This window comes from Balaenoptera physalus (genome assembly GCF_965194825.1).
Source record: "Balaenoptera physalus genome assembly, chromosome: 4".
In the NCBI taxonomy this organism is placed as follows: domain Eukaryota; kingdom Metazoa; phylum Chordata; class Mammalia; order Artiodactyla; family Balaenopteridae; genus Balaenoptera; species Balaenoptera physalus.
The window spans coordinates 29,199,464-29,215,536 of record NC_138891.1 but is presented as its reverse complement, the minus strand read 5'-3'; the positions used below and the strand labels follow the sequence as shown (position 1 = coordinate 29,215,536).

Below are 16,073 nucleotides of genomic sequence, written 5' to 3'. Positions count from 1 at the left end.
TGAACATAGAAAACTGAATTCAACAGTACACTGAAAGAATCAAATACCATGATCAAGTGGGATTTATTCCAGGGATGCACGAATGGTTCAACATCTACAAATCAATCAACACGATAAGCCACACTAGCAAAATGAAGGATAAATTCATTATCATTTCATTAGATGCAGAAAAAGCATTTGACAAATTCATATCTATTTATGATAAAAACTCTCAACAAAGTGGGTGGAGAGCAAATATGTCTCAACATAAAAAAGACAAGCCCACAGCTAACATCATACTTAATGGTGGAAAGCTGAAAGTTTTTGCTCTAACATCAGGAACAAGACGAGGATGCCCAACCTTGCCACTTTTATTCAACATAGTACTGGAAGTCCTAGCCAGAGCAATTAGGCAAGGAAAAGAAAAGGCATTCAAGTCAGAAAAAATGTAGTAAAACTGTCTCTATTTGCGGAAGACATGATATTATGTATAGAAAACCCTAAACACTCCAACAAAAAACTGTTAGAACTAATAAATGAATTCAGTAAAGTTGCAGGATACAAAGTCAATATATAAAATTCTATACACTAATGACAAACTGTCAGAAAGAGAAATTAAGAAAACAATCTCATATACAATTGCATCAAAAAGAATAAAATTCTTAGAAATAAATTTAACTAAGGAGATGAAAGACCTATACACCAAAACTATGGCACATAGAAGAAAGCAATTAAAGAAGACACAGGTGAATGGGAAGATATTCTATGCTTGTGGGTTGGAAGAATTAACATTGTTAAAATATCCAAACTACCTAAAGCAATCTACAGATTCAATGAAATTCCTATCAAAATTCCAATACCAATTTTTAAAGGAATAAAATAATCCTAAAATTTGTATGGAATCACAAAAGATTCCAATAGCCAAAGAAATCTTGAGAAAGAAGAATAAAGCTGGAGGCATCATACTTCCTGATTTCAAACTATATTAAAAGGACATAGTAATTAAAACAGTATGGTTTTGCTGTAAAAACTGATACATAGATCAATGGAATAGAATAGGGAGCCCAGGACTAAACCCATGCATATATGGTCAATTAATTTACAACAAAGGAGGCAAGAATATACAATGGGAAAAGGAGAGTCTGTTTAAAAAATTATGATGGGAAAACTGGACCACTATCTTACACTATACAAAAAAATCAACTCAATATGGATTAAAGATGTGAACATAAGACCTGGAACCATAAGACTCTTTTAAGAAAACCTGGGGCATAAGCTCCTTCACATCAGTTTTGTTGATGATTTTTTGTATTTGACACCAAAAGCAAAGGCAATAAAAGCAGAAATAAAAAAGTGGGACTACATCAAACTAAAACGCTCTGTACAGTAAAGGAAATGATCAACAAAATGAAAAGGCAACCCATGTAATGGGAGAAAATGTTTGCAAAGCATATATCTGATAAGGGGTTAATGCCCCAAATATATTTAAAAACTCATACAACTCAATAGCCAAAGACAACAAACAAAATAAAGTAGGAAAAAACCCACAACCAATCCAATTAAAACGTGGGCAGCAGATCACAATAGACATTTTCCCAAAGAATACATAAAATAGCCAACAGGTACATGAAAAGATGCTCAGCATCACTAATCATCAGGGAAATGCAAATCAAAACTGCAATGAGGTATCACCTCACACCTTATAATGGCTCTTATAAAAAAGACACAAAATAATAAATGTTGGCAAGGTTGCGGAGAAAAGGGAACTCTCGTGCACTGTTGGGAAAATGTAAATTGGTGCAGCCAGTATGGAAAATAGTGTGGAGATTCCTCAAAAAATTAAAACTAGAATAACCCTCTCATCCAGCAATTCCAATCTTGGTATTCACTAAAGCAAACAAAAACTCCAACATAGAAAGACATCTGCACCCCCTTGTCATTGCAGCATTATTTACAATAGCCAAGACATGGAAACAACCTAAGTGTTCATCAACAGATGAACGGATAAATAAAATGTGCTATATATACACACATGCACAAACAATGAAATATTATTCCACCATAAGAAAGAAGGAAATCCTGCTATTTGAGGCAACATGGGGCCATATGTTAAGTGAAAAAAGTCAAACAGAGAAAGACAAATACTGTATGATTTCACTTATATTCAGAATCCAAAAAAACATACGTATCGATACAGAGAACAGATTGGTGGTTTCCAGAGGTTGAGGATGGGGGTGGGCAAAATTGTTGATTGTGGTCAAATGCTACAGACTTCCAGTTATAAAATAAATAAGTCATGGGTATGTTATGTACAGCATGGTGACCATAGTCAATAATATGGTACCGTATATTTGAAACTTTCTAAGAGTATAGATATTAAATATTCTCATCATAAGAAAAAAATTTCTAACTGTGTGGTAAAGGATGTTAACTAGATATATTTTGCTGATCATTTCACAACATGGGCATATATAAAGTCATTATGTCATATACCTGAAACTAATATAATGTTATATGTCGATTACAACTAAGTAAATAAATATCTCTTTTTCAGTCACCCTTTGAGACAACTCTAGAGAACCTGTAGGTTCCTAATCTATCCCCATCTAAAACTGAAAAATGACTAAACTAGGGCTTGGACAATTGAGATTTTTCATTTGAAATCTGTTCCCCATTGACTATGAGACTGTTTTAGGCAGAATTCTAAAATGTCCCTCAAGATTACTGCTTTCTGTGTACACATTCTGTATAATCCCTAAGAGTATAAATATGATGAGATATTACTCCTGTGATTAGGTTATGCTATGGGGGGGCAGGGGTGGGGGTGACTTTAAGAAAGGAAGTGGGTCTGATCTAATCAGGTGAGCCTTTTAAGAGACAAAGCTCTTCCTGGTGACAGAAGTTTGACATGTGAGAGGGATTTAACAAGAGAGAGATTCTCCGTTGCTGATTTTGAAAATGGGGGTGGGGGACAAATGTCAAGGCATGTGAATAATTCCTAGGAAATATTATCTCCCACCTGACAGCCAGCAAGTAAATGGGGACCTTGGTCCTCCTGTCACAAGGAACTGAACTTTGACAACAACCTGAATAAACTTAGAAGCAGATTCTACCCCAAACTTCCAGACCAGCTTTCAGTCTGACACCTTGATTTTAGCCTTTAGTGAGACCCTGAGCAGAGAACCCAGTCATATGGTGCTCAAACTTCTGACTTACAGAACCTAAGCTAATAAATGAGTGTTGGTATGTAAGCCATTAAGTTAGTAGTAATTTGTTATGTAGCAATAGAAAACTGCTACAAAGGTCTTTGAAAAATTACATAATCATTCTTCTTCTCATCAGTAGAATGAGAGTAATAATAGTAGTATGCATTTGTGTTGAGGATTAAATAAAATAATTAAAATATAGCATTTAGTTGAGTGTACCATGAATGTTAATTAATTATTGTGTTGTTTTGAGGATTCAATGAAGTGATACCTAAAAAGTCCTCAGCATAGTGCCTGGTACCTAGTAACCACATAACAATGTTATCAATTTATTATTGTTTGAGATGAAAAATTTGACAGGGACTCTCCTTAGACAACTTAGCATTCCCTGTATTCTTTCATTTGAAACCTTTTAATTTTGACCGAAAGTTAGCAGCCAGTCTGCCATGGCCTTAAAGTGAGCCTGTTTTTTTTCAAGGCACCAAAGGATGGGTTACTAACATCCAATACTTGAGTCTATAAGCAAGAAACTCAGATATTAGAAACTTTCTTCTCCAAGGAAAAGGTTAATTTGGAAACAAGATTGTGCATCATGCATTTTGAGTGGGGATATCTCCATCTGTACTTGGGGTTCATCTATTCTTCATAAAGATGACTACAACTTGCAATCATATACTGAAAAAGACCCCGCAGATTCTACTTTTATTACTATGACAGGGCGGATGGCACTGTTTTACCATAAACTCAAGGAATGTAACTTAAGGACTTTCCATATCAACAGTATGCTTAGTATCAATTACCAAATCTCTTAAAAAAGATACACAGTAAAGTCTGAATCAGAGAAACATTCTTCCTATTTATTTGTATTTAACCTAGAGAAATCAGGGCATGTCTTTCACAAGGTTGTTATTCCTAAGAATACAAATATAACAGCTTACTTGAAAGACAAACATGGCTGAATAAATTTGGGTTTCTAGAGTTAGAAAAACTATTACATTAAGACTCATGATTGAGTTCACACTGTCTCTAAAGCAAGCACACATTTCAATGTCACTGTCTGCCACCTTACAATAACAGAAAACATCTGTATAATGGACTACAACATTACATGGTGCATTACAATTAGAAATGTGCTGAAGTGGTGGATTGGTTTATTTATGGTCCATGAAATAAAAGATTCTATGAGCTTCTCATGAAAACTTAATAGTTTAAGGAAATAAAGTATTTGAGCACAACAATTACATTTTAAATGATATGATCACTAGAGAAATTTAGAACAGTCAAAAAAGTTGAAATATGAGTGTTAAGAGAAACCCATTACTAGTTGGCTGGAAGTCTTTATTATTGGAGAGGCAAAGAATGACAGAGAATTATGAAAAACTCATCTTGCCTTCTAGGTTCATATAATTTCTATAACAGAGGAACATTTCTCTTAATTGCTCATAAAATCAAGTCTCTGAAAGTTATGGTGAGAGCAAACAGATTTAAAAACCTTGAATTTTTTTTTTTTTTTTTCCTAAAGAAGAACAGAAAAAGATCTTTGGCCGCGTTGCCATAAAACCTGGCAAGCTTGAGCAGCAGCAATTCATGAACTGTTTCTAATAGGTGTCAAAGTTACCCCACAAAAAAATCTCCATGTGTGAGAGCAAATAATTACAGTTCATGAACAACATGTACTTCATTTCCAGATTACAGGTAATTGTATACACATTTAAATTTGTTTATTTTGCATGCATAATCTCATATTCATGAAGATAATTTAATCATTTGTACTTGATGTGTGGGAAAAATTATGGTGTCTAATCATGCTCCCAGATTTCTCAAAGTTTTGCCCTGCTGTGGGAAAAATCTGTCTTACAAGATAAAAAGCTTTCATTTAACTTTCAGTTATATTGAAAATCAAAAGAACAGCAATAGTCAATGACTTTTTTTAGGTGATATATTGTATTTACGATAGAAAAATCCAACAGATCTTATTACATTTGAAAACTTTGCTATGAACTTCTATGTTACTATATCCATAGAAATCTATTCTATTTAATGTCCTAAAGGCTAGATTTGTAAAACTGAGCTATATTTCCTCTATTTTTTTATTGCACTAAAAAGTCAAAATTAAATTGTCTTTTTTTTGGTATTAGAGGAAACTTTTCTTTATTAACACATGATATAAAATACACATTTATAAACAGTGATTGTGTTGAAGTTCATATCTTTTAGATTGTTTTGTATTCATGATAGTTGTTCAAAATGTTTCCACAGGAGACTTATATGCTCTTTTAGTACTGATTGCTGGTTGGTTTTCAGAATGCGTTCAGGTTTCCTCCAAACACCTAAAAGACACATGAATTCTGGTAGTCCCTTGATTAAACATGCATCATTTGTAATGATTTTCCACATGATTATCCCAAATTGCCATGGAAGAGCACAGAGCTGTCAACATACAATGGAAAGGGGTCAATGTCATAGTACTATCTGCTGGTGATGAAGACTGCACTGCCCATTTGCCTGTAATGTACAATTTCAGGATATGTAATCACCATGTTATTAGTCTTGATTTCAGAGAGAACAGTGAGGCTACAGCAAGATATCTGGATTTGAATATATAGCTCAAGAAAAGAATACTTTTTTAGTACTTAAAAATATTTTAAAGGGATACTGCTGGACAAGTAATGGATTTGAACTAGCCGTGCAATAACTTGGATTTTTAAACTTCTTTTTATTCTTTTGGGCTTGATATCATATAAACAAAATATTATTTAACATCACTGTGACTTCTGGATTAATTAAATGGGGAAGAATCTTCTCTCTGATTTACAGAAAAAAGAAAAGAGAAAGGGAGAAATAATGGAAAGGAAAGATCAGAGGAAAAGGAGGGGGAGGAAATTAGAATTATTTAATTACTTCAAGGCCATTTAAGTGAGCATGTAGAAAACATACACTGCAAAAATCTCATGGCACCGTTAATCTAACACTTATCAATGTCTGTAGGGAACATGTTAATGTATGGGAAGTCAGCCAATCACTGTGCCTCATCATGTGAGGCAGTGGCCTTAGGCAAGTCTTCTAGGGACTGCATATCTGTAGTTAAAGGAAGATGTCTTTTACACTAGTGGATTGGAGGTTAAAAAAAAAAAATATATATATATATATATATATATACCACTGTTTTATGATAATAAACTTTCAGTAAGTGCTTCAAGGACCAGTGACTTTGCAATGACATCATTCCTATACTTAAGATATCCAGTACTTACTTTTAGGTGTAGGTTTTCTTTAGAGAATGCTGAAATCTCTGGCCAGACTCAGTAAAATGCTCCATCACTTGCATTATTAAGCACACAACTGAAAAAAAAGAAGGGGTGTGTAGACATAATTTAGATGGTAAAAATGATAGCCAAGAATTTGAGTTGACACACAACTTTAAAATATTAGGTAAATTAGATCATTTGATTTAAAATTCAACCTGCCCCATTTCCTCTACTCAGATTCCTGATTTCTCTTCTCCTACTAGATATTTTATATAAAAATACAGTTTACTTCATCTATGGCTTATTGCCCATCTTTTCAGCTAGAATGTATATTCCTGAAGTTTTTATCTGTGCAGTGACGTGTATGTGTGGGCAGAGTGACTCAATGTTTCATGGATGCTAGAATCAGATTATGGTGAGCAGAGTGGTAACGACTGGGTATGCCATGCCATTTTAGTACTGTTTCTTAATGAGACTTAGTTCCCCCTAAGTATACTGTATATCGTAAAGTCACTCTCTAAAATTTTATTTTTCAACAATGTGAACCCTATGTTCACCATTGTACATTTAGTTCGAGACAGTGCCTAATAGTTCCTCAATAAATACTTATTAAATCAGTAAATAAACCAAATACTGTAGTAAGACTGTCAAAAGGAAACATAGGATTGATTAAACAAAAACTGTAAAACTGTGAGTTTAATAATTCACAGAAAAGAGAAATAAGAGTGGTTTAGAAAGCCCTCATGAAAGAAGAAAAATTTTTCAAGAATAGGGATTCTATAAATCTTTATATACACTTCTGTAATTTTTTTGGCCTTATCCCTGAATAACTCATATTATTATTTACTGAGAACTTTTCTTTAATTGATCCTAATTTTTATTTAAGTAAATGTATATAAAATCAGTTTTACAACTGGAGGACTGGTATCACTTCTTTTAATATAAGTTAAGAATAAAATGGGCATACATGGTAAAAAAGTGCATTTACTAAGTTCTAGCTAGACACTGTTTCATTCAAAGATCCTGAGCTTGAAGCAGATTAGCAAGTGTTAGAGATATGTTAAAAATAAGCTAAGGTCAAATTTGACATTAGTCAGAAAGACTGAAAAGAGCATCATGCTGTGAGCGAATGCTCTATAATTTCAATTCCTTGTACCACATATAAGCACCGCCTGTGCAACCTCAAATCATCTTACATTCCATAGACGGTGCATGCCCACACTTCAGGAAAGGTCTACTAAGCAGCTACTGACAAGACTGTGAAGTACCATGCAAAGATGAAGAACAGGAAACTTTTACTGACATCCTATTATATGTCAAACATTCTGCAAAGTAATGAACATTTGTTCTATAATCCTTCTCTGACTCTATGGTATCTCCTGATGTGCATAATACCTCTACAGAGTCTCTGTAATTGAATATGATAGAAACAGTGGGTCAAGATTATATTTTATAATTATAATTTATAATTATTTCCTAATTTAATCTCTATTTTTAATAGATTGCATATTGACATGGTACAAAATTCAAAATCCAAATGTTTTCCATGAATGTCATTCCACAATGGCATATAATAAAATTCTCCCTTCCCTCCCTGTCTCCCAGTCATTCAATTTGCCCCTAAATATTAGCAACAGTTTTAAACAGATGGTAGCTTACAGTATACATTGTTCTATAAATTGCTTTATTCAGTTAACAATATATCTTAAGAATACTCTCAGGGAAAAAAGAAATTTTAGTTAAGAAAAGTGCTTTAGGGACTTCCCTGGTGGCACAGTGGTTAAGAATCCACCTGTCAATGCAGGGGACACGGGTTCGATTCCACATGCTGCAGAGCATGTCCAGGAGGATCCTACATGCCACGGAGCAACTAAGACCGTGGGCCACAACTACTGAGCCCGCTCTCTAGAGCCTGCAAGCCACAGCTACTGAGCCTGCATGCCACAACTACTGAAGCCCGAGTGCCTAGAGCCTGTGCTCTGCAGCAAAAGAAGCCACTGCAATGAGAAGCCCGTGCACTACAATGAAGAGTAGCCCCCGCTCTCTGCACCTAGAGAAAGCCCGCGTGCAGCAACGAAGACTCAACGCAGCCAAAAATCAATCAATCAATAAATTTATTTAAAAAAAAAAAAAGCGCTTTAGTGAAAGTAGGATAGGCTACTTAATGACAAAGGAACCCCCCATAATCATTAGCTTAAAAAACAAAGAAGTTATCTCTCATTCAAGAACAGTCCAAAGTGAGCCATCCTAGTGAATTAGTAGCTCTGTGCCACAGAGGCTGGCTGTAACTATGCCATCATATATACATGACTTCCAAGGTCATCCTGATCAGTCCCATTCTAAAGGGTAAGGGATAAAGAGTGAAAGCCAATGGTCAGAGCTTTTCTCTTAATCAAATAAAACAGAGATTACAAATATCCTTTCCATTCACATGCTAATGATAGAGCTTAATCACTTGACCACAGCTAGAAGAAAGAATGGCTGGGAAAAGCAATCCCAGCTGGGCCACCATGTCTCAGTTTTAACTCTATTACTATGTTAGGAGGAAGAATGGATTTTGGTGAACAGCTTACAAGATACATAATAAATTTATATTTATTGAATAAATAAAGAAATTTCACCCATAATTTCAGAAATATTTAAATTATTTCTATGATACCTTAGATATATAATTAGGTAAGGTTAACTGAGGTTCATCTGAAAAGTTTCAACAAGGATACACAGGCATGTAATTCCTGTTATGATATTAAACATTTCCATCATCCAAAAAAGTTTCCACATCCCCCTTGTAGTCATTCCTCTTCCTTGACCCCTACCTCTGACAAGTCATATACTTTCTGTCACAATAGTTTGGCAATTTTTAAGCATTTCATTTAATGGAATTGTGTAGTATCTTGTCTTTTGTGTCTGGCTTCTTTCACTTAGAAAGATGCTTTTGATATTCATCCACATTTTACAGTGTCTCACCAACTTGTTCCTTTTTATTGCTAGCTAAGATTCAATACTTTATCGTAATGCAATAATTTATAGTATGCACTACAATTTTTTTATCCATTTACTAGTTGATGAGCCTTTGAGTTGCTCCCAGTGTTTGTTGTTATTGTGGTAAGAACATTTAACATGAAATCTAGCCCCTTAACAAAATTTTCAGTGTACAATAAAATATTGTTGACTATAGACATGATGTTATATACCATGCCTCTAGACCTTATTCATCCTGCATAACTGAAAATTTATACCCAATGAATATCAACTCCATATTTCCCCTTTCCCTCCACCCCTGTAAACCACCATTCTACTCTCTGCTTCTATGATTTGACTATTTTCGATTCCTCATATAAGTGAAAACATGCAATGTTTGTCCTTCTGTGACTGGCTTATTTTACTTAGCATAATCTCAAGTTTCATTCATGTTGTCACATATGGTAGGATTGTTTAAAGTTTTTGATATTATGAACAAAGCTGCTAAGAAAATCTGAACACAAGTGTTTTTGTGATGTATGTTTTCATTTCTTTTGGGTAAATATCTAAGATGGTGATTGCTCAGTCATATGGTAAGTGTATGTTGACTTTAAGCTGTTTTGAAAGTGGCTCTTCTGTTTTTCAATCTGCCCATCGATATATGTGAGTTTCAGTTGTTCCACATCTTTATCAACACTTTTTCCCCCTCCTTTTTAATTTTAGCCATTTTAGTGGGTGTGTAATTGTTGTTTTAATGTGCATTTCCTTAATTACTAATATTCAGCATCTTTTAATGTGCTTATTTGCCATCAGTATCTCTTCTTTGATAAACTGACTCTTCAAATCTTGTGCCCTCTTGTAATTTTTAGAAGATAAACTTTTAAGTGTAAAAAATATAAATAATACCAAGTATTAATAGGATATTAAATCCTCTTGAAATTCATTATTAAGAACAGGATCCCATGTAACTGTAAGAATAAATTCTAGCTAAATTTTGGACTTTCTAATGATAGATATTACAAATAAGCATTAACTGAGAGCCTAAGCAGAACATATTTGGAAATATGACATACCAAAACTTATGGGATGTAGTAAAAGCAGTACTAAGAAGGAAGTTCATAGTGATAAAGCTTACGTTAAGAAGAAGAAAGATCTCAAATAAACAGCCTAAATTTAAACATCAAGGAACTGGAAAAAAGAAAGAACTAAGCCCAAAGTTAGCAGAAGGAAGGAAATAACAAAGGTCAGAGAGGAAATAAATGAAATAAAGAATAAAAAGACATTAGAGAAGATCAATGAAACTAAGATATGGGTTTTTTGAAAAGAAAAATAAAATAGACAAAACTAGCTATACTTGCCAAAAAAAAAAAAAAAAAAAGAGAGGACTCAAATAAAATTAGAAATAAAAGAGGAGGCATTACAACTAATGCAACACAAATACAAAGGATCATAAGAGACTGCTATGAACATTAAACACCAACAAATTGGAAAACCTAGAAGAAATGGATTAATTCCAGAAACATAAAACTTACAAAGACTGGATCATGAGGAAATAAACATCTGAATAGACCAATTACTGGTAAGGAGATTGAAACATTCCAACAGAGAAAAGCCCAGGACCAGATGGTCCCCGTGAATTTTCACTGGTGAATTCTACCAAACATTTAAAGAACAATTAATACCAATTTTCTCAACTCTCCCAATAACAAAAAAAAAAAAGAAAAACAAAAAAAAAAAAAAGAAGAGGAGGAAACACTTCCAAACACATCTACAAGGCCAGCATTACCCTGATACCAAAACCAGACAAGGATACTGCAAGAAGAGACAATTTACAGGCCAATATCCCTGTTGAACATAGATGCAAAAATCCTTAACAAAATATTAGCAAACCAAATTTAACAATACAGTCAAAGGATCATGTACCATGATCAAGTACGATTTATTCCAGGGATGCAAGGATGGTTCAACAACTGCATAATCAATGTGATATACCACATTAACAGAATGAAGGATAAAAATTATAAGATCATCTCAATAGGAGCAAAAAAAAAACATATGACAAAATATGACACCCATTCATGATAAAAACTCTCAAAAAAGTGGCTATAGAGAGAACATACCTCAACATAATAAAGGCCATATGTGATAAGCCCACAGCTAACATCATACTCAATAGTGAAAAATGAAAGATTTTCCTAAGATGAGGTGCAAGGATGCCCACTCTTGCCACTTTTATTTAACATAGTACTGGAAGTCCTAGCCAGGGAAATTAGTCAAGGTAAAGAAATAAAAGACATCCAAATCAGAAAGGAAGAATAAAACTGTCTCTATTTGCAGATGACATTATGTTATATAAAGAAAATCCTAACCACTCCACCAAAACACTGTTAGAACTAATCAATGAATTCAGAAAAAGTGCAGGATACAAAAATCAATATACAAAAATCAGTTGTGTTTCTATGTGGAATCTAAAAAATAAAACAAACTAGTGACTATAACGAGAAAGAAACAGACTCACAGATATAGAGAACAAACTAGTGGTTACCAGTGGGGACAGGAAAATGGGGGGAAGGGCAAGATAGGGGTAGGGGATTGAGGTACAAACTACTGTGTATAAATAAAAAAGCAACAAGGATATATTGTACAGCACAGGGAACATAGCCAACATTTTCTAATAACTAAGAATGGAGGATAATCTATAAAATTTTTGAATCACTATGTTATACACCTGAAAATAATAAAATATAGTTAATCAACTATACTTCAATACAAAATAAATAGGAGGCATGAGAGAGCTGAGAGTCAACTGTGTGTGTTGCCCAACTGTTGAAACTAAGAAGTGCTGGTCACCACCACTGACTTCTGCAGCAACTAGGACTGACTCTAGAAAAAAATAAATAAGTTGTATCTCTATATGCTAACAACAAACTACCAGAAAACAATCTCGTTTACAACTGTATCAAAAAGAATAAAATATCTAGGAATAAATTTAACCAAGGGGGTGAAAGACTTGTACACTGAAAACTATAAGACATTGACGAAAGAAACTGAAGAAGACACATATGAATGAAAAGATATCCTGTCCTCATGGATTGAGAGAATTAGTACTGTTAAAATGTTCATACTACCCAAAGAAATTTACAAATTAAATGCAATTCCTATCAAAATTCCAATGGCATTTTTCACAGAACTAGAACAAACAACCCTAAAATTCGTATGGGACCACAAAAGTCGTTGAATAGCCAAAGCAATCTTAAGAAAGAACAAAGCTGGAGGCATCATGCTTTGATTTCAAACTATATTACAAGGTTATAACAGAGGAGTATGGCACTGGCATAAAAACAGACACATAGATCAGTTTAACAATAGAGAACCTGGACATAAACTCATGCTCATATGGTCAATTAATCTACAACAAAGGTACCAAGACTATACAATGGGAAAAACCTCATCTCTTTAATAAATGGTTTTGGGAAAACTGGACAGCCACATGCAAAAGAATAAAACTGGACTCCTCTCTTACACTATACACCAATATCAACTCAAAATGGATTAAGACTTGAACGTAAGACCTTAAACCATAAAACTCCTAGAAGAAAACTTAGGTTTTAAGCTCTCTTATATTGTTTTTGGCAATGATTTTTTGGATTTGACACCAAAAGCTATAGTAACAAAAGCAAAAATAAACAAGTAGGACTGCATCAAACTAAATAGCTGCTGCACAGCAAAGTAAACTATCAACAAAATAAAAAGGCAACCTATGGATTGGGAGAAAATATTTGCAAATCATATAGCTGATAAGGGGGTAATAACCAATATATATAAAAAGTTCATACAACTCAATGGCAAAAGAAACCAAACAATCCGATTAAAAAATGGGCAGAGGATCCAAATAGAATTTTTTCCAAAGACATACAAATAGCTAAAATGTACATGAAAAGATGGTCAGCATCACTAATAATCAGGAAAAGGCACATCAAAACCACAATGAAATATTATGTAACACTTGTTAGAATGGCTACCATCGAAAAAGACCAGATAACAAACGTTGATGAAGATGTGGAGAAAAGGAAACTCTCGTGTGTTGTTGGTGGGAATGTAAATTGATGCAGCCGCTGCGGAAAACAATATGTAGGTTCTTCTAGAAGCTAAAAATAGAACTACCATATTACCCAGCAATTCCACTTCTGGGTATATATCCAAAGGAAATGAAATCAATATCATGAAGAGATAACTGCAATCTATGTCTGTTGCAGTATTATTCACAACAGTCAAGATATGGAAACAACCTAAGTGTCTGTCAACAGATGATGGATAAAGACGATGTGATATATGTGTGTGTGTGTGTATATACATATACACATCTCTATACACAATGGAATGTTATTCAGCTATGAGAAAGAAATTCTGTCATTTGCATCAACATGGATGGACTTTGAGTGCATTATGCTAAGTGAAAAAAATCAGAAAGACAAATACTGCAAGATATGACATTTATAGCATCATAAAAAAAATCAAATTCAGAAACAGAGAGTAGAAAACTTGTTGCAGAGAGGTAGGGGAAATTGGGGGAGGCTGGTAAAAGGGTGCAAACTTTCAGCTATCAGATTAATACAGTCTGAGGATCTAATGTAAAACATGGTGAGTATAGTTGATAACACTCTATCTTATAATTGAATTTTTTTTAAAAGTAGAACTTAAATGTTCTCATCAAAAAAGAAAAGATAAATATGTGATGGATGTGTTAATTAACTAGATTGTGAGAATCTTTCATGAGGTATACGTGTATCAAATCACAATGCAGTTTAAATCTTATAATTTTGTCAATATACCACAATAAAGCCGAAAAAATGTTTGTTATATGTTAAACATATTTTTAACACTAATAATTGCTAAGCTTTCGTAAATCAATTTTCACCATGATGCTAAGGATTTTGTTTGACCTTCCATGATTTCACACTAAAAAGGCCTCTCTGGTTAATGACATGGGCATTAGTCCCCAAATGCCTGAGGCTGTCACTCACTCGATATTTTCCTGAATGGAATACCTAACATTCAGTAGCTCTTACTAAGAATGATAGATTTGGGTATAGTTTACCACTGCAATCCCTCTATTTTATTTTAAATGTTTTAAAATGTTTATTTTAAATTTTATTTTATATATTTTATGGTATGACAACCATTCTTAGATATATTGAATAGGAACTAAAAGGCAAGTATACTTTTCCACATGCATATGTGAAATACTCATGTCATATCTGAACAATGATTAAAAAGCTTACACTCATTCTGGACAGATAATTCAATAAGCTAGTCAAAATCACATATTAGTTTTTTTCTATCTTAGAAATTATTGAAAGAAAATTTTAGAGCATACTTTTAGGAAGAAGCCATTCTATATATATTTAATAATATTGAGGACATAGTCATGCCTTGATTCTAGCTATCTGAGGGTTTTGGATACATTTAAATCTCTACTTGTCTATTGGAAGGCCACTAATGTGAAACAATTTTTAAACAATCAGAAAAAAAGGCAGATCAAAGATTCCAAATAAAGTGTTCAACTACATGATCCAAATTCCAGGTTGTCATCTAATTAGCCAGATAATCTCAGATAAACCAATTTATCTGGATTCAGTTTCTTTATTTGTAAATGATAGTTTTGGATTAGAGAATCTTTAAGGAGACATTCAATTCTAAAATCCCATAGTTAAAAGTACATCTTTTAAGACAAGTATATTTTAGAAATTTATGTTTTGCTTTTACCATTGATTTTCTTTTCCTTGTATTATCTTGTTCTACTATAAAGTTTTCAGAAATTATATGTATTTCCCTTTAATTCTAGAGAACATGGCCACCACTATCTCAAATAATACCACAATATACAACCTTGTTCATCTTGATCTTGTTAGTACTGGAGAAGTTTTTCATGAATACCCTGCTAACAAGGGCAAGATCATAATTTTAATTTTTGTTCCATTATTTTAATATTGAATCCACTGTTCCATATCACTTCTGATATCTGTACATATTTCAGTGATCATTTGGTTGAGTGTGGGTAGTTTATATGCGCCATTAAGAAGCAATAACCATACTTTCCATTTAGTCGCTCAATCTGGGTCTGTCTGATGTTTCACTATGGTCAGATTCAGATTATATATTTTTGGCAGAAATACTGTGGAAGTGATTCTATGTTCTTTCTAGTGTATCATGTCAGAGTCTCCTAGTGTTAGTTTGTCCTATTATTGGTGACACCTGTTAACTTTGATTACTTGACTGTTTTTCTGAGATTCATCCCTTCTAAAGTTATTATATTTATTTTTTAAGTAATAACTAATTCATGGAAGAATACTTTGTGATATGTAAATTTCCTTACCAAACTTTTCTCACTTATTTTATCAATCATCAATTTCTGTCTAAATCAATAATATCTATTATGGTCACAAAATGATGATTTTCTAACTTTATATTCTTTTCCCCCCACTTATTTATATATTTGTTTACTTATTTACATTAGTATAGACTCATAAATTTTTATTTCATGAAAGCTCTGTTATTCTCATTTATTCATTTTCATGAAATTGTCCCAAATTTGCCCAGTGAGAGCCACTTCAAGCTGGCTTCAGTGTCCTTTTGACATATTCTCATTATATTATTTAACAATTCTTTCCTTTACATC

At 33.3% G+C, this 16,073-nt stretch overlaps 1 long non-coding RNA gene across 2 annotated transcripts in view; it reads right to left on the bottom strand.

Moving 5' to 3' along the window:
* Positions 1–16: 16 nt before the first annotated feature.
* Positions 17–16,073, bottom strand: part of LOC309660549 — a 391,217-nt gene continuing 375,160 nt past the window's right edge. For both annotated transcript variants that reach the window (XR_014263452.1, XR_014263453.1), the window contains one exon: positions 17–6,527. This is a non-coding gene — a long non-coding RNA (uncharacterized lncRNA). The remainder of the gene's footprint in view (positions 6,528–16,073) is intronic.